At 36.1% G+C, this 11876-nt stretch overlaps 1 long non-coding RNA gene across 1 annotated transcript; it reads right to left on the reverse strand.

The window, feature by feature from the left end:
- Positions 1 to 274: 274 nt before the first annotated feature.
- LOC123572477 (uncharacterized) lies at positions 275 to 7226 on the reverse strand. The gene is made up of 3 exons (XR_006697078.2): positions 7064 to 7226; positions 3697 to 3892; positions 275 to 2071 (listed from the first exon to the last, which is right to left on the reverse strand). It is a non-coding gene; the product is annotated as an uncharacterized lncRNA (long non-coding RNA).
- Positions 7227 to 11876: the final 4650 nt, after the last annotated feature.

Below are 11876 nucleotides of genomic sequence, written 5' to 3' on the forward strand. Positions count from 1 at the left end.
TTTGGAACCCTGTAGCTATTCACCCTGTTTATGTAACAGATGCTAAATAGAAAAGAGATGTCAGCTTGGAAAGCAGAAACCCATACTAACCAACTCTGAAGTGAGAACTCTAATGAAAGCCAAAAATAACAAAGTTCTCTTCTCTGTGACAAGAAAGGGGTATTAAAAATTCAGGCAACCTGAAACAATCCATTCAAAATGGCATAAATCTTCCTGTAACAGTTTCCCATATTCCTGAATGCAACTTTTTCTACACTCACTCAGGCATGATTGTGATGGAAAGCAAGATGGATGCTATTTATAAACCAATGATTGAAAAAAAAAAACATTCAGAATTCTGACCGATCAACCAATGTATTCTATATTTTTAGTGGAAGCCATAGAAGGTATAATTCTGTAGTAAAATCTGTCATTTCAGTGATACGCAGTTTACATTCATGCTTTTATTTTTTTAAATCACCATCTATTTCCATAGGGTCTAAGTCCCCACTTCCCCGCAAGAAAAAGATAGAGAAAAATCACAAACATCCAAAGTTAAAGATGTGTATATATCAATATATAAATATAATTAAATGCCCTGTAAGTTTTCCTTTCTGTAAAAACATTCTCACAATTTATATTTATGTAACCATCATTCAATAATGCTAATGTATAAAAATATTGCAAGGAACTGTTTCTTGCCAATGATCTGGAGATATTGCTATTGGCTTTTATTGGTAAGTTTCCTCTGTAATATAGACTGTAATATAACAGTTAGTATATATACAGTCCATTGCATCTTTGTTTTGCACATTCTTATTCAGGGCAATAAAAAAGGCCAAATTCCTTTAGTTAAACTTTTACAATAATATTGTGGCAATATATTTGAAATATTTGTCACTCTCCAAGGAATTATACTGATCAACATACAGCAGACTTTCAAATAAATCTAATTATTTGAATATGTTCATGATGGTTACTTAAATAATATTTAAATATGTAAAGATATGGCTACTTAAAAACGTTGCAGTGTTCCTGTAAAATCAAGGTTTGTTCAACATTGATCAGGTCTCCTAAGAAGTTCCTACGGCAGTGGCAGTAGCAGAGCCAAGGGCCTTAAACATTCTGAAGCACCTCTTCCGTTCACCGGAAGATCTCAGGCATTCCGGATACTGTCTCTCTGCTTTGGAATCCTGCTGAAATGAGCATAAGTGTTCATGTGAGGCAAGTCAGGAAAGTTCATCTTATTCAGAAGTGTGGAAAGGTCTGTGCGGATTTGTTTTAATAGACCCATCCTGGACATTGAGAGAGTGCTTTGAATTGGATATTGATATTTTCATTGAAGCTAGAGGAATCTGAAATGCTCACTGGGGTAAAGGAAAGAGATTATGTTGTGATAGCAACAACAACAACAAAAATAAGAAGCGGTTTCTCAGCCGGGCAAGGTGACTCACGCCTATAATCCCAGCACTTTGGGACGCTGAGGTGGGCGGATTATCTGAGGTCAGGAGTTCGAGACCAGCCTGACCAACATGGTGAAACCCCGTCTCTACTAAAAATACAAATATTAACCAGGCGTAGTGGCGGGCACCTGTAATCCCAGCTACTCGGGAGTCTGAGGCAGGAGAATCGCTTGAACCCGGGAGGCGGAGGTTGCAGTGAGCTGAGATGGTGCCACTGCACTCCAGCCTGGATGACAGAGCGAGACTCTGTCTCAAAAAAAAAAAAAAAAAAAAAAAAAGGAAATGGTGTTTCTCACTACTGTGGCTTGTGATGTAATGAAAACATGGTTATTCACCACCATGGCACACGTTTACCTATGTAACAAACCTGCACGTCCTGTACATGTATCCTGGAACTTAAAATTAAGTTAAATTTTTAAAAAAGAAAATATGGTTATTTATCATACGGGAAAGACCGTAATGTGTTGACTGGTGTGCACTAGTTGCTATTGCCCTCTGCTGGACAGAATGAGCATTTCACCAGGAGGGCTGTGGCTGGGCTGTCTCCCTTGTTACTGGCAGTAGGGATGGATCCGTATTTTTCCAATTCAGATGCTTTTGTTGTAGGACACACAGCACACAGCATCTCCCTAAGGAAAAAAAACCCAAACTAAAGACAAGATACAGAGACTAATTCTTACTATGTGATTCTATTAGGAATAACGGTTTTCAATTTGCATAACCTCTGATAATATTTTCTTTTTACTTACACTTCCTGCCTTCTTTTAAACAAACCATATAAAACCCTTTACACTGAAATGTATTCCATGGGAACTCTTCCTATTCTTTTTCTTTCACTCTCTATCTTGGACATATTATCTAAAACCTTTCTTTTTAAAAGGATGTATCTTATACATATTCTCTCTCTCTATATATATATATATTTAATATATTTTCTAGTTGTAAAATGCATCAATATAGTGTCATTTCAAATCTACGCAGTAACCATGACATTGCTCACCTCAAAAGGCTCCAGTTTATCATAAATGATCAGTAGCCGAGAGTGTGAAATCAAAGCTAGAGAAACATGAAAGACCTCCTTCTGGTGTCAAGTCCTTTGAGGCCAGTTCGGACCAGCAGTCCAGCAGTAGGAAACACAGCAGTGGAGGTGTGCAGAGGCTTGTGTGAACAGTTCACCGTTATTCACACCCCTTGAGTTTGGTTGTTGAATGGAAGGTTGAAACATATTTCCTCAACTCAAAGCAAAACTAACCTGAAAACATAAATTGGCCCATTTGGGCTTCAAACTTGACTCAAATGTACAAAAAGGGGTTCACAAACTTCAGGGAACCTGATTCAACCTTTTAGTTTGTTAAGAAACCCAGAAGAGAGGGCCTTTATAGTTATCAAAGGTCTGCACGTTACCTCGCCAATGGAAGTGTGCTGTTAATAAAAGCTGCTCCCCCACGTGTCGGGGGCACCAACCCACTGTGCCTCAGAAGTCCCCAAATGTCTGGCGTGGTACCAACCTTTTTTTTTTTTTAGGCTAAATTTATACTCTATCCAGTTAAACTGTGACGAGCAGAGTGTCAGTTACTTCAGTTAAACAAATAGCTAATTCTGAAAATAAAATTAACTTTGATAAGGTTATAGATATAAAAACTGAACATACTAAGGTATTCTATCATTGTTCACTTTATAATAATAATTTCAAAAACTTACAGCAAGGACACTAATGTATTTCATGTTTGCTTTGTATTTTTCTTAGATATATTTGAAAATGTTTGAAAAATGGCTTATAATCCTGTAGCATCTGCTAAATGGTCTCGTAAGTGTCAGCACCTTCAATGTCACTTGCTTTCTATAAATAGCTAACATGCCTGAAGCTTCTCAAACATCACTTACTTTGTTCCTGGGGGTTTGTTTCCCCTCTATGTTGGAACAGATTTTTTTCTAATGTATAGGCAACGCTAATACCATTGTTCTATTTTTCATACTTGGATCTCTTCTTGCCTTTTGTCATATCTGATATTGTTTTAATATGTGGAAATCAGACAAAAATGTCAAAAGGAGAAGAAAGCACTGGCAGAGATGTACTATAAATTGAAATAGTTTATATCTACAGTAAAAAAAAAAAAAAAAAAAAAAAACCTTTAATTTTAAAAATGCCAGAAATGATTCAGTCAGTATGAAAATAAAGATGTCATGACTAAATAAGAATCTTCAGTCTCTTAGCTGTCAATAATTAATAGATTATTTACACTGGCACACTCACATTTCCCAGCTTTCAGGATTCCATTTACACTTTGATCCTTTGCTCAGCAACAAATTTAGCATCATTGTGACCTTCCTCTGCCCAACACCATCCGCCCATCAGACAGGGAGAGAGCATCATCTGATATGTGCATTTATTAAGGCAGCAAGCTCCAAATATTGGAAAAATGACAAATGCCAGTGTTTCCTATAATAAACTGGAAAAGAAACAGATTGTTCTTAAGGAAAAATCAATTAGCAAACCCTCTCTACAATGCTTTTCTTAGGAGACAAGATGTTTGCATCCTATGGTGAAGTATAGCTCTTAAAAGATTGTTTCTGATTAAAATCCTGCAGAATTTATAGCACTTTTGTGGTTATATAATTTCTTCATACAGAGGAAATCTTAATGTTAAAGATTCACGATGTCTTGTTTAATTGCATTGCAAACAATGGTTTAAAATAATTGAAGTATCATTAACACCCTGATCTTAGAAAGCCTAGATTATGATGAAAAAATGTACATTTAAGGGTTTGTATCTTAAAAAATAAAATGAAAACTTATTTAAAAATTATGCCCAAGAAACATATTGTGAAAGTCCACACATCATATTAATGGTCCAAAAAAAGCAGTATGAAACCATGGAATCTTAAAACTGTGTAGTAATCAATGTGATAACATTTGGTGTAGATGCACAAGACCGTTAGTGGGGAAAATCATTTTGAAGCTGATTTGTCCTTTGATGTTGATTCAGGTTTGCATATTAAAAGATTTTGAACTAGGCCAAAATGATGTGGAGCTCCAATATGCAGTAAAGATATAAAGAAGAGTGAAAAATACGCACTGTGGCTGCTATGTAAACAAGATGTCAAATATTATTTGTGGATTTCCTTACTAGAAAATGGTTGTGCAGATAATGTGTCAACATTTGCATTAATGATAGCACTATTAATAATGAAACTGTGCAGGATGAGGCTCTTGGTTCCATGTTTCAGCTTGGAATGTATTAGGGGAGGGAGAGGTGTATTTCACCTCTCTAAAAACAAAGCCTTCAATATTAAGAATATATTACAAGTACAGTCTTCATGGTGAGTACGCAAATATCATCCTTCTTTCCCATGGCCTCTTTTTAGGCCATATTCATTCAGACTCAAAAAGAGAACAAGGGTTTTTTTAAGGTTATATGAGATTGAAGTGACACCTATACTGCTTTTGTGTCGATTTGGAAATTCTAAGCTCTTTTCAACTGCTCCCTGTTAAGACCAGTCAGCAGGCCAGATCTGCTTTCACTTCCCTTGAAAGGCTCCATAGACAGACAACCTTTTTTCAGCCAGTGTAGATCTGGTTTTATTGTCACTATCTCACTCTATAGCATCTAACCAACAGTTAAGATAACTAAAATCTCTAGAATTTATGGAGGGCTTTTATTTCAATGAAAGTACTTTTATATCTATTTTTATTAAAACATGAAAACTTAGGGCTCAAAAGGAATTCAAGTTCTCTGGCCCATTTTTCACCTAGAGGTTCACTCTCATTTGATATGATTCTAAAATGCTGAAAATACACTTTGCCTAAGAAATGAAGGGTTAGATATCAACCATTTCCAAGATCCCTTATCACTATGATGTTTTCTTTCTATGATTCTTCTTATGTAAGCTTCCAAATGAGATATTCCAAAAAGAACTTTGAGAAATCTCTGGGGTTTTCTTAGCAGACTACACTAATGGAAAGTTCTTCCATTAATCTATCTTCTATTCCTTGCCCGGAATTTTATAAATGTGTTCAATTACCATATTAATTACAAAGCCACATGTGGGTGTCTAGAACATTCCAGACCCGAAAAGTATTTTCTTCCAACCGAGTGTAATCATGACCTGAGCACCTGATCTCGTTTACTTTTCTCTCCAGAGCTGTGTACTTGTCCTCTTTCCAGCCTGACTGTGACTCACAGAGGGAAGAAGAACAGGGCAGGTTTTTCTAGTCCAGGCTTTTTTTTCTGCTGTGAGTACGTATTTTTATTCATTGTGGTAGGTATTCAGTACCCCAGCAAATTACATCCTTCATGCAATACCACAGCATAGCAATTTCCTTTGCAAAATTCCTTGGCAGGAAATACTACCAAATGCTAACTTTGTCCCAGAAATAACTGCATATTGGACCATATGAAAGATTCTACACAATATACTTTAACTGTGCTTAAAGAAATGGTGATGCCAGGAAAATCGCAAAGTATGAATGAAATTTGAAGCTTAGGATAACTTTCTGCCACAAGTTTCTATCCATATGGCAATAATCTTGGGGGGGAAATTACCACTGCATTTAAAAAAGACATCAACGACTATCTCTCTGAAAGATATGCTTTGCCTTGGAGGCAGAAAGATGAATGGTTAGTAATATTCTTTCTTATTAACCTGTTTCACAACATGAAATTATCTTTTTACCAGTGATCTGTGTATAATACAGGATTCTACCCAAATGCAAGAAACCCTAGTGTTTCAAGATGATTACGGATAAATAGCAGAAAAACATTGCATAAAGTTTATTTATTACCAGGCAACCCTACAATATTTAGACAACTAAAATAAACCTAAGCAGCATTCCATTTGTGACACTGGCCAACACAAAGGTAAGGAGTTTTCACTAGAAGTGAATTTTCAGCTTGAGCTATGACCTCTGAAGAAATGAGATTTGTAATGTAAATGCTAATAGAGCCTCTTCCGTAGCAGCTTGAACCCACTGCTATGAAAACACAGAATTACAAGCATCTTTCAGCTTCTTCAGTTTAGTTTTAATTACTGCAGAACAGCCTTCTTCTGCTTCTCTAGTCCTGCCTCTGTCAACACTCCACTCTGAACCTGGATTCTCTGAAGCTTCTGTGTTCATAATATAAGCTCGCTCTTTAAGAAGGCTTTGTTTTGCGAGATTCTTTTTAAATCTCTATTTTCAGCTGGATGACTGTAATTCCCTCCCACCATTTCCTATTCACTCTTTCTTTAAATTCTGCCCAGAGAAATAGATTTCACTGTGTTCAAAACACTAAGTTCAAAAATTGCAGTTAGAAAAATGACTCTCGAAGGAAACGCACATCCTTATCCTAGGGAAATCCAACGTTAAAATTGGTGTATTGGGTATCCAAGATGTCTGCAGCCTTTCATTGCACTGAAACTACTTAAGGCACATACTACGACTTGATTAGCCTGCTTGTCTCTCTGCAAAGTCTGTTTTCCCAACATTCCAACCTTCCCTCATTGGTTCTCTCTTTGTATCATCTACACCAGTGGTTCTCAAAGTGTGAAATGCAGAATCTTAAGGGTTCCTAAGAACCTGTAATGGTTTCAGGGCATCTGCAAGGTCAAAACTTTTTTCATAGTAATACTAAAGCATTTACCTTTTTCATTTTGTTGACTGTTTGCATGGATTGTGCAAAAGCAATGGTGGGTAAGACTTCCGGTGCCTTAGCAAAATCAAGGCAGTGACATCCACTGTATTACATAGTTATTGTGCTTTTCAGTTGCTTCACACAGTTTTCGCAAAATCCCATTTCACTTAGAAATATCCTGATAAAAGAGTAAAAATCATTAATTTTATTAAAACTGAATCCTTGAGTACAATATTTAATAATATTATTATTTATTTTTTTTATTAGAGACAGGATCTCACTATGTCACATAGGCTGGAGTGCAGTGATGTGATCATAGCTTACTGCAGCCTAGAACTCCTGGGCCTAAGGGATCCTCTTGCTTTAGACTCCTGAGAAGCTAGAACTACAGGCATGTGCCACCACGCCAGGCTAAATCTTTTCTTTCTGTTTTTGAGAAATGGGTTCTCACTATGTTACCCAGGCTGGTCTTGAACTCTCAGTATTTAATAATTTAGATGACAAAATAGGAAGAAGACATGCAGCACTTTTGCTGCACATAGAGATACAAGTTTCGTGTCGAGGAAAAGCATTTGTGTGATTGTTTGAGTTGCAAGCTCAACAAGACACTTTGTGGAACACTATTTTTACTTGAAAGAATAACCGACAAGCCATGATTACTCAATCTTGTGTATTTGGCGGACATTTTCCCAAAAAGAAATAAAATAAGCCTAGCACGTCAAGAAAAGCAACTGACAATGTTTGCTGCCATTGATAAAACTAAAAGTTTTGAATGAAAATTGAAATTTTGGAAACTTGTATCTAAATGATAAGCTTGCTGCTTCCCAATACTTGAAAATTGTTTAATGAGATTGATGGTGATATCAATGAGTGCATTCTTTATATTGTATAATGAAATACGTCAACATTTGGAAGATCTGCATAACTCCCTGAATTTATATTTGCAAATGACCATTGAAAAATGTTACAAAAGTCATGCGAAGGCAAAACAGTTACTCAAAATTAAAAGCAGACCAAGAGATTTTAATTAACAAAGTATGAAATGTGATTTCAGCTTTGACATTGTAAGTAACCTTGAATAAATAACCACTTGCTAACTTTTGGTGAAATATCAAAGAGGAATATACACAGATGATGATCTTAGCAGACCATTAAAGTACGCCCCCTTTTCCACTACATAGCTGAGAACAGATTTTCCTCATATGCTTTAACAGGAGTAACGTATACAAACAGATTAAAAGCAGAATCAGACCTGACAATCCAGTTGTCTTCTATGGAGCCAGACGTAAAAGATACTTACAAAAAAATGTAATATAATACCACTAGTCTTTAACTTTTCTTGTCTTTGAAAATGTGCTGTGTTTTGCTTTGTTTTTTTTTTTTTGAGACAAAATCTCACTTTGTCGGCCAGGCTGGAGTGCAGTGGTTCAATCTCAGTTCACTGCAACTTCCGCCTCCCGGGTTCAAGAGATTCTCCTGACTCAGCCTCCTGAGCCGCTGGGATTACAGTCACCTGCCACCATGCTGGGCTAATGTTTGTATTTTTAGTAGAGGCGGGGTTTCACCATGTTGGCCAGGCTGGTCTCGAACTCCTGACCTCAGGTGATCCTCCCGCCTTGGCCTCCCAAAGTGCTGGGATTACAGGCGTCAGTTACCATGCCTGGCCTGTTTATGTTTTATAACAACATTTATGTTAGCATGTAATGGGGTTTGTTATTGTAATTTTTGAATTAATAAATGTGTTTAGATTTATCAGTTCTAATTTCTAGTATGATAAGTGTAGATTGATTTAATCCACATAAACAAAAAATCAGGAGAGTTCTCAATAATTTTAGAAAGTATATAGAGGTCCTGAGATTAAAAGGTTTGAGAACTGCTGCTGTACACCCATTCATTGTCATTGTATACTAGTAGGCTCATTATTCCGCTACCTTGTTTTCTTTTAGACACAGGGTCCTTAATGTGGGGTCCTGAGTGAATTTTAGAAAGTTCACAAAACCGTAAAACTTCACAGAATTTCACTCAGGTATATTTTTTTCTAGGGCAAGAGTCATGAATTTTATAAAGTTCTCTAAGTCATGAGGAATCACTGCTTTTAGCTAAAGTCAGGGAGTGAGTGTATCTTCTCCAAACTCTGCCTAGACTCCATGGCACCTGGGGACAAACAGTATGGAAGTCACTGGGTTCTCTGGTGTTACAAAAGAGTGACTTAATTCAATAAAATTAAATACTAAATTGATTTACTTGTTCATACTATGCACAGTACTCCATCCAGGAGTGCAGAGCGTAAGGAAGGGATGAGGTGGATAGGATGAAGCTCCAATCATAGGAACTCTTCCTTTAGCTTTTCTCACTTTCCTACCACCTTTCTTCCAGATAGATCGGATACCTTTCCTTTTGCTTCTCTAATGCCCTCTCTGCACATCCTATGATGCAGCATAAGTTCATGATTATCTTCCCTGCTGGACTGTGAGTCCCTGGAGAGCAGGAGCTATGCCTACTCATCTTGGCATCCACTGTGACTGGCACAGTGCCTGGGATATAAGAAATGCTCAATTATTATCTTTTTTTATGCTGTTCGTTTACAGATGGAAAGAAGGAAGCAGAACACAAATAACTATCATAGTAATGTAAACAATGTGTCATAGTGGCTTAGAGTATAGATTCTAGATTTGGATCTCCTGGATTCCAAGCCGAAGTTCTGCCACTTAATACTTCAGTGACCTTGGACAAACTATTCTTCCTCTCTGTGGATCAGTTTCCTCATCTGTAAAGTAGGAAAAATAATAGTGTCTCCCTCATAGCATTGTTCGGAGGTAATTTTTATGAGAATAAAAGAGGTAATTCTTATAAAATTCTTAGAACAGTACCTACACATAGGTAGGCCTCTCTTGGTAAAGAAGATGAAGTCATTCATATCTGACTAAATATGAAGAATCTTTAGAGGTAGGCAACATATGAGTAAAGTGCATTTTTTTCCAGTATCATTTTAATTATCATTCACACTTTTACACATGTTTGATGATAAATTTATAGAAGTCAATATCAGGTAGTGATCAGGGGTTCATCACCTTTTCATTTTATATCTGGTTAATCTCTGATAACTTTTCTCAAGTGACGTGGTGTAGCATCATAAGGCGTTGCGCAGTATCAAATGTTATGCACAAATAGGTACCTAATGGTGGGTTTAAAGATGTTGCAGCAGTCCAAGTTCTTTCATTTTCCTGATTATAACTGCATTTGCATAATGTATGAATTCAAACATTATTGCTGTTAAATAATGCATAAATATTCTCTCATGCTGAAATATGTCTATTTCCTCTCCATGAATTCTGTTGAGTATATCCTTCAGTTGTTGTTCTAGTTATAATGTACTTGGAGATCCAAATACATCAGAACCATGACTGGGGGAAATGTCATAGCCAGAAAAATGCATATTCTCAGAACTGTAAATGAAGTATACATTATTAAGTGTGCCAGGTTTTTCCCTCTTCGGGGTGCATTATATTCGGAATCTAACGTTTTCTATTTTAGAAAGGGCAAATACTTCCTTGATCACCTGATAATTAGGAAAAATTTGCATGTCTAATACAAATGTCCTGGAAGTTCTCAGAAAAAAAAAAAAGACAATTTTTTCTTTGTTTTCTTCTGTTTTTCCAAAGCTAAATATAAATATGAACATGATCATGTACTTTAGAGATTTTCTTGCATACTAGGAAATACTACCTAAATTATTAGAGGCAATGATAATTGGTATGAACTCCCACTTCAACTTTACAGCCCTCAATTTTCCATTTAGTGTACACTCTATGATTCTCTTATGGAAACCACAGCTGCTTCTTTGTTTTATAAAATATATGTTTAAAACAAAATATGAGTGTTTATTTCTAAATATATTGTCTATTTTTCTTTCCCAAAAAGATGACTTGCCTTTCCAATTCCCTTTGACTTGTAAAAGAGATATAGTCTAGGACTTAATTTAGAATCGACTACAGTAGATTCTCTTGTCTTAGTCTATTTTCTATTTACTGCTAGTATGAAATAATCAAGTGATCAAAACAGACCACATTTTAAAAATTGTATCTTATTTTATGATTCAACATTATGATGCCAAAAGATATCTATCCCCATATTACGATTGCTGTAATGTTACTCACACACATGCAATCACATACACATATGAACAGAGTCTATTTTCTCTGTCAGATGGATTTTCTGTCACTTCCCTATTCTATCCTCTACTTACTACTGCTGATAAAACGGTGTGATGCATTCAAATGTCTAATAAAAAAAGGATGTGCCTTTAAAAGAATGCATTTTAATTCTAAGTATTTCATTACAGAAAAAGATAGCTCTGAAATGCATCATAAGAACTTCAAACTTTTAAATGAAAACTTCAAATATATTTTATTTGAAAATTGAATATACCTGTACAATAAACAAAATAAAATGGACTGTGACATTGCTTGTCAGTTTCACACATGGAACTCCCAAACAAATATTTGCTAAAGAAATCAATTTCATATACAACAAGGCTGTTCATTAAATATTTTCCACTTTGCCATAGATTGTATGCAATGGAGCTATCAAAGCATGAGGTAAGAGCTGCAGAGCCCTAGCTCTGGGCACTTCAGACTTAGAGAGCACAAATTTTCAGCACAAAAGCTTGAACCAAATTTGTTTCTTTCTCAACCTCCTTAATGAGCAATTCTAAAGCCCATGGAGCAATTGATTTAAAAACAACAACAACAACAACAACAATAGGAAGCAGAACACTGGGCATGGAGATCCAAGGACACCTTCCACTGGGGAGATTGTGGCT

The sequence above is a fragment of the Macaca fascicularis genome, chromosome 1, assembly GCF_037993035.2.
Source record: "Macaca fascicularis isolate 582-1 chromosome 1, T2T-MFA8v1.1".
NCBI classification, from domain to species: Eukaryota; Metazoa; Chordata; class Mammalia; order Primates; family Cercopithecidae; genus Macaca; species Macaca fascicularis.